At 58.2% G+C, this 15,409-nt stretch overlaps 2 long non-coding RNA genes across 4 annotated transcripts in view; one reads left to right on the top strand and one right to left on the bottom strand.

Annotated features, from left to right (window-relative positions):
• LOC121032295 (uncharacterized) overlaps positions 1-15,409 on the bottom strand; it is a 38,511-nt gene that overhangs the window by 16,270 nt on the left and 6,832 nt on the right. For both annotated transcript variants that reach the window (XR_005791201.1, XR_005791200.1), the window contains exons 2-3: positions 5,023-5,133; positions 3,825-4,041 (exon numbers count right to left, since the gene is read on the bottom strand). This is a non-coding gene — a long non-coding RNA (uncharacterized LOC121032295). The remainder of the gene's footprint in view (positions 1-3,824; positions 4,042-5,022; positions 5,134-15,409) is intronic.
• On the top strand, positions 5,331-11,187 carry LOC121032296 (uncharacterized). 2 transcript variants are annotated; one of them, XR_005791203.1, is made up of 2 exons: positions 5,331-5,376; positions 10,970-11,187. It is a non-coding gene; the product is annotated as an uncharacterized LOC121032296 (long non-coding RNA). The 2 variants fall into 2 exon arrangements; XR_005791202.1 differs by lacking the exon at positions 5,331-5,376 and adding an exon at positions 10,623-10,759.

Raw genomic sequence — 15,409 nt, 5'->3', positions numbered from 1 at the left:
CCCCCCCCCCCCCCCCCCCCCCCCCCCCCCCCCCCGCCCGGCGGCGCGGGGGGTGGGGGTGGGGTGGGACGTGGGGAGGGCCCCGGGAGGAGCCCAGACAGAATGGCCCCGAACTTGGAAGAAGACCAGTGTTCATCCTGGAGTTTATTGCATCATAGACGTGTCTCGACTTTCGCGGCCGCTTCCTGGCCCTTGCACGGCCCAGGTGAGCGTTCTGCTGATTAGGGAGTCGCCTCCCCCACCCCCGTATTGCCTGTCGGAGGTCACGGAAGGAGCGAAGCCGCTCTTGTGTCTGGTTGGACTTCTCGAAGGGGTGAAACCGACCCATGGGGGTGCGGTGGAGGAGGCCGGCTCCCCCGTTCTCTCAGAGGTGCGTGAATTCAACAAGTGATCATGAAGTGCCCGCTATGCCCAGACACTGGGCTGGGCTCTGCTGATATGGCGGGGAGCCAGCCAGACAGGCCACTTAAGGCACGGAGTCTACAGTCCAGGGCGGAGACCGACACGGAACGGGGGAACAAAACGAGAAGCAGGGTCACTGTACGCTGATAAGCGTTATCCTCTAGAGCAATAAATTGGGGGTGCGACGGAGGTGCTGGTGGGGCTGGGAGGCACTGCCCACGCTCTGGGCACCGAGCTGAGCCCGTCATCACCAGGGCAGCCCTGGGCCCACTCCTTACGGAGCCTGTCACGGCGGGCGGCCTCTCCCTCATCATTCTCGACTTTTCTCCTCTCTTCCTCCTCTCCCCGTCACCTTCCCACGCCAAAGCCAGCGTGCCCCATGGTCCCGGCACAGGCAGGAAGATCACGTTGTCCCAGTGCCAACTGCCCCACCGCCGTTTCACGTCCTAGTTCGGATGCTCGGACAGAGAGCCGCCCGTCCAGCCTAGGCGCGGACTGTCCTGGGTGGGGACCGGTCTGGTGCAATCAGCTGAGCTGGGTGCAGAGTGAGGGAGCCGGGACGTGGGAGCAGGGGCTGTGGGTGTGACGGGCACAGCGTGGGTGTGGGTGGCCCAGGCTGCAGAGGGGCGTGAGGCCGGGATGGAGTCCTGCTCGGCGAGACTTGACATCTCAGCAGCTCAGCTAAGCGGTGCCCCGCACCCTACTTACCTGCGTGCGCTCCTGCCCCGTGGAGGGACCCCGATCCTCCGCTCCGGGCTTCTCTGCTCTCCCTGCTCGGACCACCCCCCGGAAGTGTCCTGCCCTGCCTGGGGCAGGAAACGGGAAGTGATTTTGTAACTTCTGTAACGACGGACAGATATAAGGGCTGTTCCGCTGCCCGTAGTGATGGTTCCAAAGGGCGGCTCTGGGAGGGTGCTCGTTCTCCATTTTTATAGAATTCCACATCCCTTTGGAATCTTGGGATTACAAAACAGCCACCGAGAAATCATGCACCCCATTGACATCGAGACTTTTATGTATTTACAAGTCAGCTTAAATTTTTACCAAGAGAGGTTTTCAAAATGTAACATGTGTTAGTCACTGCGTGAATTGCGAAACCAAGGGAATATCTCCAAAGTGCTGGCCTTGACAATGTAATCTGGCAAGGCTTGGGGACGAATAAAAATAACACTTCTCAGCATCGCTGTCTCAAAGGGTAGGAGGGATCTGGAGCCCTCCCCAAGCCCATAGGTAGTCGGTTTGCCTGAGCAGGACGGTGGCCAGTCAGCCGGGGGTAGCGGGAAGAGAGTGTGTCTGGGGAGTCGGGGGTCCTGGCGTGAGTTCTAAGTCTGCCACTCACTGGCCAGGTGACCTCAGGCCTTTGCCAGGCCCCGCTGAGCACGGAGAGGTGCCCAAGGTGGGGCCCACAGTGACAGGACCCTCCCCCTCCGCTCCACTGACTCCCAGGCGACTTAAAAGCCAGAGGCATGGGTGCCCATCCCCACACCGACGTCCAGGCGGCCTCAAGGGCCGTGTCTGGGAGGACGGAGGGAGGTGGCGCCCGCAGCTGTGCCCCTAGCTTGGTTTCTAAACACAACAACCCTGCACCTCCCCGCTGAGCCGCAAGCCCGCAGGTGGCCCGATGAACACGTGGTTTCTGGATGTGACATGAAAGTTAGCATTTGCGCTCGTTGTCTGGGTTCCGCGGGTTTGTTTTTCTTGCTGTCGCGGTCCTGAAAGGTTCCCAACCGTGTTTACGTCGAGGCGGGATGCAGGGAAGCGGGGCGCTGCTGTTCCGGGATCTGCGGGGCCCTGCCCGCCCCAGCCTCCCGCAAAGTGCCAGCGGCCGCCGCAGCTGGGGTCCAGAGTCAGCCGGGTGCACAGCCCACAGAGGCGTCCGGGGCACCTGGCTCCCACTCGCCTCACCTCTGCGGGCATCCATCGACAGTGCCAGCCACATCACACCTTCTCTGTGGAGTGCCCCCGTCCGTCGGGCGCGCCAGCTTTCAGGGGAACACACAGGAATGATATCTGATCCTCGCTGCCACCGGGGAGTGGGGGCCGGGATTGTTCCCATTCCACAGATGACAAAACAGAGGCTTGGGAGCGGCTTGCTGGCCCCAGGTCACGCAGAGCTGGGGTCACAAGTGGTCATCATTTCTAGTCTGAACACCCCTCTCCTGCTGTCCGTGCTTGGAGGATGTTGTCCTCAGTTCCTCACCACAATACGGGGATGGCCTGGAGCCTGCCTGACGATGCCAACTGGGGCCCAGGGAGGGCCACCTGGGCCTCCCTTTTGGCTCCGACTGTGTGCCACCTAGCCACACCCACCCTGCTCTCTGGCACTGCTTTGGAAATCGCTGGCGTCTTGCTTGCCCGTCACTGTGAGCTCCGGGAGGACGGGAGGCCCAGGCTGGTGGCCTCGGGCCCGGTCGGGGCTTGCCACGCACTGGACTCTCAACCTTGCCTGTTGACCGGTGGCTCGTTGTTATCCCCGGAGGCTGGGTTCCACGTGTCTGGCCACAGGAGGCCAGCCGCCCCCCCCCCCCACCCCGACTGCCCCCAGGTCCTTGGCTGGCCAGCATTTCAAATGATATTGTTTCATATTAAATTATTTTAAATTCCACGGACACTGGTTTCACAATCAAATAATTCGATCTTGTTTACAAATGGAATTTTTACTTTTTGACGGTTTCTAGCTTTGCTGGGCTGGATGGTCAGTGAAAGCCTGTCCTCCCATGCCCTCCCGCCCACCTCTGCTGCCTTCCCTGGGACACCGTGGAGCCCGGGAACGGCCCTGGCCGCTGTGGACGAAGCTGCCCCTTCACTGCACGAGGGGAACAGAGTGGGGGGCTCTCTGGGCCTCCCCGGCCTCTCCCACCCTCCAGCTTCCTCCATGAGAAAACCCACAAACAACAGAATTGGAGGGGCCTTTGGCACCTGCCATCCCCATGCCTCTTTTTATAGATCAAGAAACTGAGGTGCAAAACCCCAGCCCTGTGGCCGGCCCAGGACTCAGAGGCAAGGGGGGGGGGCGCTGTTGCAAACATCCCTCTTCGTCCTCCTGAATCCCTGCCAGCTTGCACGACTACTTGGGGCTAAAGAGACACAGAAATGGAAAGGCATGACCAGTGACCTCTAGAGGCTCGCAATCTGGGTGCTGGGGTGGGGACGAGGCGACAAAAGGTGGGGCATGATGGGGCCCGTGGCTCGGTGACCATAGGAGGGAGCAAAGGGCCCCAGAGGGCCAGGTGGGATGGAGACAGCAGGAAGAGCACAGGGAACAGCGTCTGCAAAGCCACGGACATGGCTGAGCTTGGTGGTTGCGGCCTGAACCCTTTCAGGCAGATGATGAGACCAGGCACGTGAATGTCCTCAGCAGTGTGCTGAATGTCCATCTTTCCCAGCGAGTTGCCTGGTCCCCCTGGAGGCTGTCTCCTCACCCGGCGGTGCCACTTTCACTGGAAACAGGTTTGCAGCCTCTCTTCTGGAACCTTCTCTAGGCCAGTAATGGTGCAGGGGAAGATGGGCTTCGTTGTTTTGTGGTCACTCGGATGGATGACCTGGGTTGGCCCGGCAGCAGCCCCGCTGGGCTTGGCTCAGAATGGCATCTGGCTGTTTCCATGAGTTGCCGGCTCTCTGAGGTCAGAGCCGGACCTGCTGAGGAGGCCACACAACGGGCTGTCTCCACAGGCACCCCCTCCGCCGAAAGGGGCCGAGGCGGGCGTCCCAGCCAGCCCCGGGGCTGCAGAGGGAAAAGCTGGCTGATAATGTCCCGGCCAAAAGGCCGGCATTCATTCTATCAAATGTCCTGGGAGACGAATACCAGGCAGGGCCTGAGGGTCACCGAGGAACCGGCTGCCGCTGTGGCTCCTGCCCCTCCCCCCGGGGTCCCTGAGACGTCTCTCAGCCCTGGAGCCCACTCCCCGTCTCTGTGTCTCTGCCGCATTACTGTGGCTCTGTGGTCCCGCGATGCCTCGCCAGGCTGTCCCCGAGGTGGCGACCTCGGGCCAGACTGGAAACTGCCCAGACCACAGCGGTCCCAGGGCTAGCGGGTTTTCGGAGATGGGACGTTCATCCTCGTCGATGGAAGCGTGAATCCGGCCAAACCGAAAATGCGTACACAGCTTGGGCCGGAATCGACACTTCTAGGCCTCTAACTCCCCTGTGCCGTGGTATCGGTGACCGGGGGAGGGCGGGCCCGTGGATCCGAAGGCTCCTAATCAAGAGGGAGGTATGTCTGCCCTCATGCACTGGGATGGACGGAGCTCTAAAATAAACAAGGCAAAGAAAGCGAGACGCCAAAGTCTGATACATCTTGCGTTGAAAAAAGGGTTAGAAACAGACGGCGATGCGCTCTGTGGGCGAATTCTCCAGAACTGCTGGTACCTGTTGGGAGCCCTCCTCTGGGTGCGTGTGTGCCCATAACTCACCGGGTCCTTCGAAGGCCCGGGAGGTGGGTATTACCTTTTGGCGGCCTTTGCGGATGAAGACACCAAGGCCTGGGGGGGGGGGGGGGGGGAAGGGCCGGGTCGGGGGGGGGGGGTGCGGGCCGCGAGCCCGAGCCCCTGCGTGTTCTGTGGCTGGCGGTGAGGACTCGGGCGGGGAGGGGGCCGGGGGCTGTCGGCTTTCACCGCTGACCTCTTCCTCTGCAGGTTCTTTCCGGCTGCGGGCGTGACTTCATTTTGGGAAATGTCAACAGGGGCATTCTGGAAGGGTAATCATCGCTTTGAATTCCTTTACTGTGTCTTCCTGTGTTAAAGAGAGAAACGCGGTCGTGTGGTTTAAAAAGCCCAACCCCCCCTTCCCCCACAAAGAGAACACCGAGTCTCTAGGAAGAGAACTGAAGACAGCAATGGGATTCCAGAAGGGGAAGCCGGGTCTCCGGGGGGCCACTGGTGCTTGCTTACAGGCCAGTTCTGTCTCCCGTGGTTTCCAGAACACGGGAGGTGGAAGGCCCTTGAGCGAGGTCTATTCTAATGCCTCATTTTATGGGTGAGCAAAGTGAGGCCAAGAGAGGGCCTGCCTTGTTCTAGGTGTCCCCTGGGCCCGTGTGGCCCCCACGCCAGGTCCAGGCCCACTGGGGGGCTTCCTTCATCCTGGTGTCTGTCCACTTGCAGAAGGGGGGTCTTCTCTTCTACCCAGGGCCCGCCCTGATGCTCTGAAGCAGAAGCTGGGGAGGTGGACACCAATTATTTCTCTGCCGTAGCTGCTCGGTAGCCGAGTCAAAGCTCCCAAGGAGCTATGTTGAGTCCCAGACGGAATGTGAAGAGTACTGGGTCTCCTGTAGGCCTGGTCCCCCACCGGCTGCCTCCCTTGTACCACCCCGGCTCCAATCCAGCATATGCGTGAGCCAGCAGTCGCTCGGCTGTTGAGAGGGTGACGTTGCCATCGGTGACACAGGTATCCCGGCAGCCTGGAGTGGAAGGGCCACTTCAGGCTCTCACGAGGGCCAAGTTGCCGTGGGCGGCGGTGGGATGGGAGGCGACCGGCTCTGCCCTCGGCGAGCTCCGCGCCCCTGCCAGGGGACTCCTCCTCCCCCTCGGTTTCCCCATCTGTAGAACAACGGGGGTGGTGTGGACGATGTCAGGCCTTGACAATGGTCTTGTTCCTGGGCTCGCTCCCGCTTCGGGTTAGGGGGAGGACAGACCAGTGCGTCTCGGGGACCCTGGTCCTGTCTCTGTGAAGACCAGCTCACCCGATCTCTGGCCAGTCTCCTGACGGTCACCTGGGAAACGGGGGGCTCCGGCCCCAGGCCTCCTACTGGTTGGTGACCTTGGCTTTTAGACCCTTGGAGAAACTCAGTCATGGAGGGTACTCGTAAAGACAAAGGTCTTCATTTTGCAGAGAGGAAATCAGACTGTGAAGGGCCGTGAAGGCAGCAGCGTCTGTCCAGCAGCCCCCCTGCAAGACCTGGTTCGCATCCCATGTGCTTCCCTCACAAGGCAGACCCCTCACCCCCGGGGGCTGGACTTAGGGCAGCAATACTGCCCCGTCCCCACTGGAACCTTCCTTCATTTTTGATGCCCGTCCCCTTGCAAAGGGGGTCTTCTCTCCTATGTGGGCCCCCAAGCTCGATCCCTCATTTCCCCGAACAAGTCCTTCTAGCAGCTGCCTAACAAGGGAGGGCGCAGGTGCAGGGGCTGGGGTGACCAAGGAGCCTAGACTCCTTGGGAAGTGTGTGCATAGCCCGGTTCTTCCACAGTGATGGTGGGACGGACCCGGTGGCCCAGGGTCTAGAACACAGACGTGGTCTTGGCCATCTGTATGGGGCACCTGGCCCCTAGCTCCTCCTGGTCTCATTTGGGACCTCGTCTCTGGCCTCCGCCCCACGCACAGCCATGACCCCCGGGGACTGAGTGTGGACAGGGCTTTGGGTGTAGACCCGGTACTGAGTCGGACACACCTCCCGGGAAACTTTGTCCTGCCCGTGGCCAGGGCTGGTGGGGGGCACAGGCGTGGCCGGTCAGTGTAAGAATGCCACTCAGGCTGGCTTAAATAGGTGAATGCGCTGGTTCCTGAGACTAAGGTGTCCAAAGTTCATCTGGACCCAACGGCTCAAATGATGCCACCGCATGCGTCTGTCTTTCTGCACTCAGCTTTCCTCCAGACCCTTTCACTGTGTGGCGGGGCTTCCCCCACAAGGTGGCAAGGTCACTCCACAGGTCATTCTGCCATTCAGCGATCTCAGTGCCCACGCAGCGCCCGATCTGACTCTGATTTGGCCCGACCCTGCCCTTGGGTCCACTCCTGAGTGGACAACCAGTGTGCAGAGAAGTGGCAGGTGACATTGGGCCAGCCCCGCTCAACCAGAAGGACCACAGTGGGGAAGGGAAACCTGGGGTTTGGGGCCAACAGAAGCACAGATGTCTATACAGCACGCAAACCAGCACCAGTGAAGAGAGGGCTCTGGAGGGATAGCCAGTCTGTGGGGAGGCCACACATCACGGGGACAGGAAGACAGGCTGGCAGCCGCTCTCTCCAAGGCCCCACCCCCGCTCCGTGCTCCTGCCCATTGCCTTTCCCCACACCACCCCCCTCCCCGTTTCCCTGCGGACCCTGGCTTGCCACGCAGCATCGCTGCCCTGACTTGAGACAACAGAAGGCAGTGTGGACACCCCTGGCCTGGCTCGTCAGGAAGTCCCCGGCCGCTCTGTTGAGGCCATCTCAGTCGTGAAGCAAACTTTGTCTTCACACACCAGGGCCGCTCAAGTTGCACAGGGCCCTTCTTTCTTCAGAGCGTGTGGGGGTTGTACTGGGTCGAGTCGTGTCCCCTCCCAAATTTACATCCACCCAGAACCTCAGAATGTGCACTTATTTGGAGGTAGGGCCTTTGCAGAAGCAATGAGGTTATGTAAGCCCTAAACCCAATGGTGGTGTCCTCGTGAGGAGCAGAGAAGAGACACATAGGCTCTGGGTGTGTGTGTGTGTGTGTGTGTGTGTGTGTGTGTGTGTGTGTATGAGACAATGGAGGCAGAGTTTGGAGCAGTGCAGCTACAAGCCAACGACACCCAGGGCCACCAGAAGCTGGAAGAGGCCGGGAAGGATCCTCCCCTAAAGCTTTCAGAGGAAGCGTGTCCCTGCAGACACCTTGGTTTCAGACTCGTGGCCTCCAGAAATGTGACAGAGTATCTACTGTATGAAGTCCGCCAGCTTGCGGCCACTCGTTATGGGAGCGCTAGGAAGTGAATACAGGTGTCTGGGGGGATCTGGGTGGGGCGACAGGCCAGTGTGTCTGGGCTGGAGGGCGGTACCAGGGCCGGGGTCCTCACCCTATGCCATTTTGACATTCAGTGTCAGTCCCTTCCCGGTGCTGCTGGGGCCCCTGTCACCCTTTTAAGGACGTGGGACCCTGCATCCCATCGTCTGGAGCCTAGCCTGCCTCCCACGTACCCACCTCTTCCCCAGCCCTGGTCTCGTCCAGCCCCTGAAACCCCAGGGCCTCGCTTCAGTGTGGGCTGATGAAGGGACAATGAGAGGCCCCTGGGGGCACAGAGGATTACTGTGGGGTGGGGGACGTGACCGAAAACCTGCGGTTTAATGCATGGAGACATCCCCTCATCTGCATCTGTGGGATCTCGGGGCCCCAGGCTCAGGTCCGTCTGATTCAGTTGCTGTGCTTAGTTCAACTTCTTGAAAGACTCCAACAGCTGGGGCTGGGCTGGAGCGTGGAGCTCTGTGCATGGAGCATGGCCTGGAAGGCATCCTTGCTGGGTACCCACTGAGCCAACTGGGCTGGGGAAGGGGGCTTCTTCAGACAAGGTGAGGCATGACGGTACTAACACACAGCAAATGCTTAGCTCAGATTGCTGTGCTCCGCTGGATGCTCAGAATGGCGTGTAAATCACACCCTTCATGACTATCTGGGTTACATTCTCCGGTTTGCAGCCAAAGACACGGGCTTGCGTTAAACGCTTGCCATGTTTAACCAGCCAGAACAGAAGCCAAGAAACTTTCCACCAGGTCTTACCAGGCTTATCAACTGGCTGTGTGACCTTGGGCCAGTCCTGTCCCTCTCTGAACCACTGTGGTCTTCTCTTAAAACAAGGGGCTCAGGCCAGATGCTATCCGAGGGATTTCCTACTTCCATAGGTCCATGACTGTAGTAGACGCCAAACTAGGTGTGCTTTGAACTAAAGTTCGGGGGCACGCTTTGAGCGTCTTGCTCGGAGTTGTAATTCAGCAAGCTCTGGGCAGGGTGGACAGGCAGACCTGGCCACAGGGTCCCAATTTCCCCTGGCACCTGCCGCTGTTGGGCGTTCTTTTGCTTTGGGGTTTTTGTGTCCTTAAGAATACGAATATTTTTTTTTTTTAATTTTTTTTTTCAACGTTTATTTATTTTTGGGACAGAGAGAGACAGCATGAACGGGGGAGGGGCAGAGAGAGAGGGAGACACAGAATCGGAAACAGGCTCCAGGCTCTGAGCCACCAGCCCAGAGCCTGATGCGGGGCTCGAACTCACGGACCACGAGATCGTGACCTGGCTGAAGTCGGACGCTTAACCGACTGCGCCACCCAGGCGCCCCAAGAATACGAATATTAATACACACTAAAGTAGAACATTGGAGGTTTACACTGGCAGAAAACTTCAGATGAAAATATATTGGGGGAGGTGCTGGGTAGAGGGCAGTGACCAGGGTGACAGGTTGGCAAGAAGGGAGAAAAAATTAAAATGCATCCAAAGTCCAGTGAGCAGGGGGGCAGAACGCAAGGGCGAAGGGAGCACGAGGTGAGCGGGGCATGTGTGACAGCAAAGCGGGCCAGCAGGAGGATGGGAGGGAGGGGTCCCCACCCCTCCGAGGAACCTGCTCACCTCTGTGCAACCTGTCTGTCTGCCTTGCAAGGCCAGCCTCATCATCTCTGATTATCCAGGGCCCGACGGCCAATGGAGCTCAAAGAACTTTCTAGAATGCTTGCACACCTAGTGAAGAGCTGTCCAGCAGAAGCAATGCCCGGATGAGGCAGGTGGACAGATGGGAGCGCTCACTCATGGATGCTGAAGGGGAAGCACACACCTAAGCCGACCATCACGGGGGACCAGAAGCCCGGGTCTGTGGCACCCGCTTTCCAGCGCCCAGGTCCCCGGGGTCAGAATGAGCCTCAGAAGGCGTCTTGCACTGGCCCTAAGGGTGGCTTGGAGGGCGACGCTGGGTCAGCCGGTGCCGGGAAGCTCACTCCTGTATGTGGACAGTTTTCTTCACGGGACAACAGGCGTATGTGTGTGTGTGCGCACCTGCATGCATGGGGAGTGGGGGTGCAGGCGCCTCCCCACTGTGCGGTTCGAAGCCTCTGGCTGGAGCAAGCTTGGAGAACGACTCTGAGCCCCGTCAGCGCTTTAGGTTTCAGCTCCAGGGCCCCGGGGCTCTGCCGCGCAGGCAGATGGGCAGTGGAGGCCACAAGGAAGCGGTGGTGGGGTGTCCGCCGCTCTCAGTCTCCCCCGTGAGGCCCGAGAGGGAGGTAAACAGCAGGCCAGAACAGCTGGATCGTACAAGAGCAGCTTCAAAGCGATAAAAAGCTGTCAGATGAACCAAACAAGTAAAAGGGAAAATCCTTACAAGGGAAAGTTGACTCCGAAGGACAGATTGCAAAAGCCAGAGACGGGGCTGGCCCCGCAGAGCAGCCGTGGACGTGCGGGTCCCTCGGACACTCTGAACTGCCGCGACCTGCTGCAGCCCTGAGAGGCGGGGCGGAGGGGGCCGGGGTGGGAGAGGGGCCCCGCAGCGCCCGTGGACTCCTGGGTAGACAAGGCTGCAGGGCCAGAGACACCCCACCATTCTTTTTCAGTTCGTCTGCCACTTGCCCCTTGCTGTAGCCAGACCAGCTCCTTCCTGCTCCCCTGTACCGCACGGGGTCCTGGATCAGGCCTCTGCATGCACAGGTGCCAGAACATTCCTCCAGAGCTTTGCTGCCACCTTCGTTTTTGACACCACCTTCCCTGGCCACCTGGTCCACAGCTGCCTGCTCCCAGACGGCCCATCCCTGCCACAGCCCCCACACTGCCTGTCTCCCGCTAGATCACTGGCTGTGGGCGGGGATCTGGGTGTCTGGAGAAGGGCTCGGTCCCACAGAAGGTCTCTGTCTGTTTCAGGGGACAGGGAGCTTCCCTGCACGGCATCCTCCCACCTTAAGGCCATGGAAAATTCAGAAAGCCTGAAGAAAACTTGAGGGGAAGAGCCTTTCACAGACAACTTCCATCGGTTTCCAGTCTCTGTGTTTCCAGAAAATTCTATTACCTGGCTCAAGTGTAAGTGAGCCATCTGTTTCCTGATGTCCGTATACTGATTACAGGAAGGCTGCAGCGGTTAACGTGTGTGAAAGTAAGTTGCAAGTGTGTGTGTGTATGCATGAGTGTGTGTAAGTGTGTGCACGCATGAGGGTGTGTGCGTGTGTGTGTGTGTGTGTGTACATGTGTGCGTATGCGCAGAAGATGTGAGGGCAGCTACTCCTGGTCTCACGTCTGACTTCATCACTGAAGTGGCGAGCGGCCCGATGGCGGGTGCGGGAAGACTGTGGTTCTGCCTCCAAGGAGGTGGCTGTTCAAGGCAAAATGAAGTCAGCCCTCCCAGGACTGAGGAGGTGAAGGCGGATGGGGAATGATCGTCCTCCCTGCTGCCTGGGGGCCGTGGAAGACAGGAGCTCCGTGTCCCTCCCCCAGGGAGCAAGCCCCACACCCCAGGAGAGGAGCCATCCCTCGAGGGTGGTTGGGGAGAGAGCCTGAGGCCAGGGTCATCTCTGCCTGGCTGCAGGGAGGACGCTGGGCATGGACCCAGGGGCTGCGCATCAGGGGGAGTGTGACAGTGTTCCAAGGCCAGGAGAGCTGGCCTAACCCCAGCTCTACCCTTACTAATTGTGTGACGCCCCTCTGGGCCCCAGATACTCGATCAGCAACACGAGAAGAGCAGCATCCCCATCCCACAACGTACTCTTGTTGGGGTCAGTGCCGAAGCAACCAGCAGCCAGTGGAAGGTCCACGGGGGTGTGACCCATGACTTAATCAGGGCTTGGTCAGGGGCACCTGGGGGGCTCAGTCGGCTGAGTGTCCGACTTCGGCTCAGGTCACGATCTCATGGTGTGTGAATTCGAGCCCCACGTTGGGCTCTGTGCTGACAGCTCAGAGCCTGGAGCCTGCTTCGGATTCTGTGTCTCCCTCTCTCTGCCCCTCCCCTGCTCATCAATGTCCCTCTCTCTCTCTCTCTCAAAAATAAATAAACATTAAAATTTTTTTTTTTTTTTAAAAATCAGGGCTCAATGGACACAGAGCTGGACTATACAGATCTGTGAGCCCTGAAGCCTGCATTGGGGACCACAGAGGTGGCCCAAAGGGCAGCGGCAGGGGGAGAGTCCCACTGAGAGGCAGACTGGGGCCGGCATCCTGGCAGACAGACGGAAGAGACGGATGCTTGGGCACTTGGAGTCAGGCCCTCATTTTGTGCACGATCTCATTTGATTGTCCCCAGGAGCCTTGGAGGTGGGCGCTGTCACCCCCATTCTAAGAGAAGGAAACTCAGCGGGGGGGGGGGGGGGGGGGGGCAATCCCCCAGTGTCATGGCTCTGGGAATCCCAGCAAGACAGTCTGACTCCAGGGCTGGAATAGGGGAAGCAAAAATAGCAGGCGGGGGCTGTGGGTGCCCCAGATCGAGTCCCACGCTCCCGCACCCCACAGACCCTCAGCTCTGAAGACAGTGGCTTGCAAACTCCGAGCTGCTGCCCTCTGGGAGCATGGGACCATTTTAGCAGGTGGCTGCCGCCACCGGGAAGAAACAAAACAGGATAACAAACGTCAGGGCTCACGATGCACGGAAAGAGAAGTATTCTTTTGCGAAAACGTTTGGTTACGCGTGCATGAGAAGTTCATCACTTATTTCATACGTAGCCATTATGCGTGCACTGAGTTGAGACGCACGATGCATTTCTTACCCCGGCCACGGTCAGCAAACTTTGAAAGCCACTGCTTCCAGCCTCTCTCTGTTCTGCAGGGGCCTCCGGGCCTTTGTTCTCCGAACAAGAACGCCAGTGCTGGGCGCAGGACAGGAGCCAGGATGTGCTAGAGGACTTCCGCAATGTGCCTCTGCCCGCACACCAATGTGGCTGGCTCGGCAGGGTGGCGGCACCACAGTGTGGGGTCTGACAGGTTGGGGTGTTGGTATTTGACTGCGATCCCACGGGGTTCCTCACCTGCAGGCTAGGGATGCTGCTGAGCTCCCCAAAGCTAGGCCTTCGAGGGCCCACCCCAGGCTGGCCGGCTCTGAGAGGCGCTGTACCCCGTGTGGTCACGGGGAACAGGCATAGTGAGAGCTTCTCCTGTCGCTGAGCCATGTTGGTGGCAGGGGAGACTGTCTTGGGGGGGGGTGGTGGCAAAGGAATGTCAGGGTAATGATGTTGGCAGGGCCAAGAAAGGCCAGGCTGGTTGGGATGCCTGCTGGGGAAGGAAGGGGTCTGTGTTCCCTCCTGCTGGTGGTGGGCACGTGGAGGAAAGCTTTGGGGTTGTCAGATTTGTTTTTCAATCAGGTAACTCACCCTGGCTGGGGGGTGGGCTGGCCCCACGTATCTGTTAGGCCTTGTCTGAATGGGTCTATTCCCACCACAGAGACTCGGACACGGGGCATAAACCCCGGCTGGCTGGCCCCAGTGCTGCAAAAGGGACCGTAGTTTCCCTGCGAAAACAGAACAAAACGAGGATGGAAACAATAAAAAAAAAAAAAAAAAAAAAAAATCTCCAACACTCTCACACACCTAAATGCAGCTGCGTCTGGAATCAGGCATGAGGTTGCACACGCGGTCGCCTGGCCTTTGTGGGGTGTGAATAAAGATGTCCCATGGTTGGCCTGTTCTCTGGGCTGTTGAGGTGACAAAGGAGCCTGGCGGGGGCAGGGGGGAGGCTTCTCTGGTCCAGACTTTGGCTAACTTTTTGCTTTGTGAGAGAAAATGACAAATGGGTCCCCGGTAATGCTGCTGAGTGGGCCAGCAGGGTGTGTTTAAAGGAGAGAAAACATCCTAAAAAGGGAGAGGGTCCTCCAGATGGGACTGAAACATGGACATGGGGGCGGCAGGACGGGAGCTGGCCAGGCTGCAGGGGGTAAGGGGGTGGTGGTGGAGGGGGGCTAGGTTCTGTCTGCACAGCTGACCTGTCTGCTTCATTACCTCACCGCACCTGTCACCACTGTCAGGGGGCCCCTGTGTCTTCACAGGTGACCAAGCACCTGAAGCCTCACCTTGAGATTCACCCTCCTGTCGAGCGGCACCTGCCCTAACAGAGCAAAGCTGACTGCACCTCGACTATCCTCCAGTTTTCCAAGGGTCAATGAAACTGTATTTCCTGCACCACCCCCTCCCGTCCAGTTTACAAGGTATTCCTAAAAAGCAACAGGCAACGTGTTTTTGATTTTTTGAAGCTCAAAAAATTATTTGCCAGGAACACACAAATCGTTTGTTTTACTCTCTGGTACTTGCTTATCGACACAAGATCGCTGGAAAAGGACAAGGGCAACATTAGTTTAAACACTGATTTTTTTTTTTTTTTCTTTTTTACGGCCATGGGGTTCCTGACCTCAGAACTTGTAGTTGGTTACATACTAGTTAAATATTACCATTTTGAACAAAACAAAACAAAACAAAAAACCCCAGATATTCCTTGGCTAAAAAACCTGGTGACTCTTCCTGAGCGACGTTTATGTCAAGTGGAAGACGGTTCTAATTTTATCTGCGTTCAATAAGCAGATTAAAACAAATCAGGAGGCTGAAGCTGTTTACAATTCTCTGAGCGGCTGAGGGAGAGAAAATCACCTTGAATCTAGCATTTTCTGGGCACACTGCAACAGCCAGGTCCCTCAGACCATCTGGGAAGGAATTAATTCCATCTATGTGTTAGTTTAATATGAAATTGTTTTATTTTGACTATATCTTCCTTCAGGCTATTAGGGAGGAGAAGAAAGAAACAGGAGAGCTGGAGAGAGACCACTTCCTTCCCAGCCTCTTCTTGCTTTGTGCTTTTTTTGCCTTTTAAAGGTTTTACTTCTTCTGGTTGAAAAATGTATAAAATGTGTACTTGAAGTACCCCCCCCCAAATTATATATTTTGAACACGACAAAATTTTAGATCCACGGCACATTTTGACAAAAATATTATTAAAAAAAATACCGTTTGCTTTCGCCCCACTTAAATTGAAATGTCATTCTGTTTATTTCATATCTTCTCATCAGTTCAGTCTGCCATTTGTTAGATGTGAGAAAGTTCTGCAGACTATTCCAGAAAATATTTGAAAAGAGTAAACAACCGATCTGTAAAATTTCCACGGAAGCACTCTTGCTTAGGTGACGGGCTCCCGGGGGACGGGCCGCGCGGCGGGGGCGCCCATGGCCTCTCCTGGCCCGTCCGAGGCCGGCTCCTCCCGAAGCGCCGGGCGCCCTCCCGCCGTCCCCGCCGCCCCGGCCCCGCGCGGCCTTCCAGCTGGCGAGCCGTCTCCCTCTCTGCGGCGCACGGGGGGCCGTGGGGAGACCCCCGCGGGGGCCGGACGGGGGCGCGCGGCCTG

The sequence above is a fragment of the Herpailurus yagouaroundi genome, unplaced genomic scaffold, assembly GCF_014898765.1.
Source record: "Herpailurus yagouaroundi ecotype Mexico unplaced genomic scaffold, PumYag 141, whole genome shotgun sequence".
NCBI classification, from domain to species: Eukaryota; Metazoa; Chordata; class Mammalia; order Carnivora; family Felidae; genus Herpailurus; species Herpailurus yagouaroundi.
The sequence above is the reverse complement of the archived record's forward strand: the minus strand, read 5'-3'. Positions and strand labels throughout refer to the sequence as shown.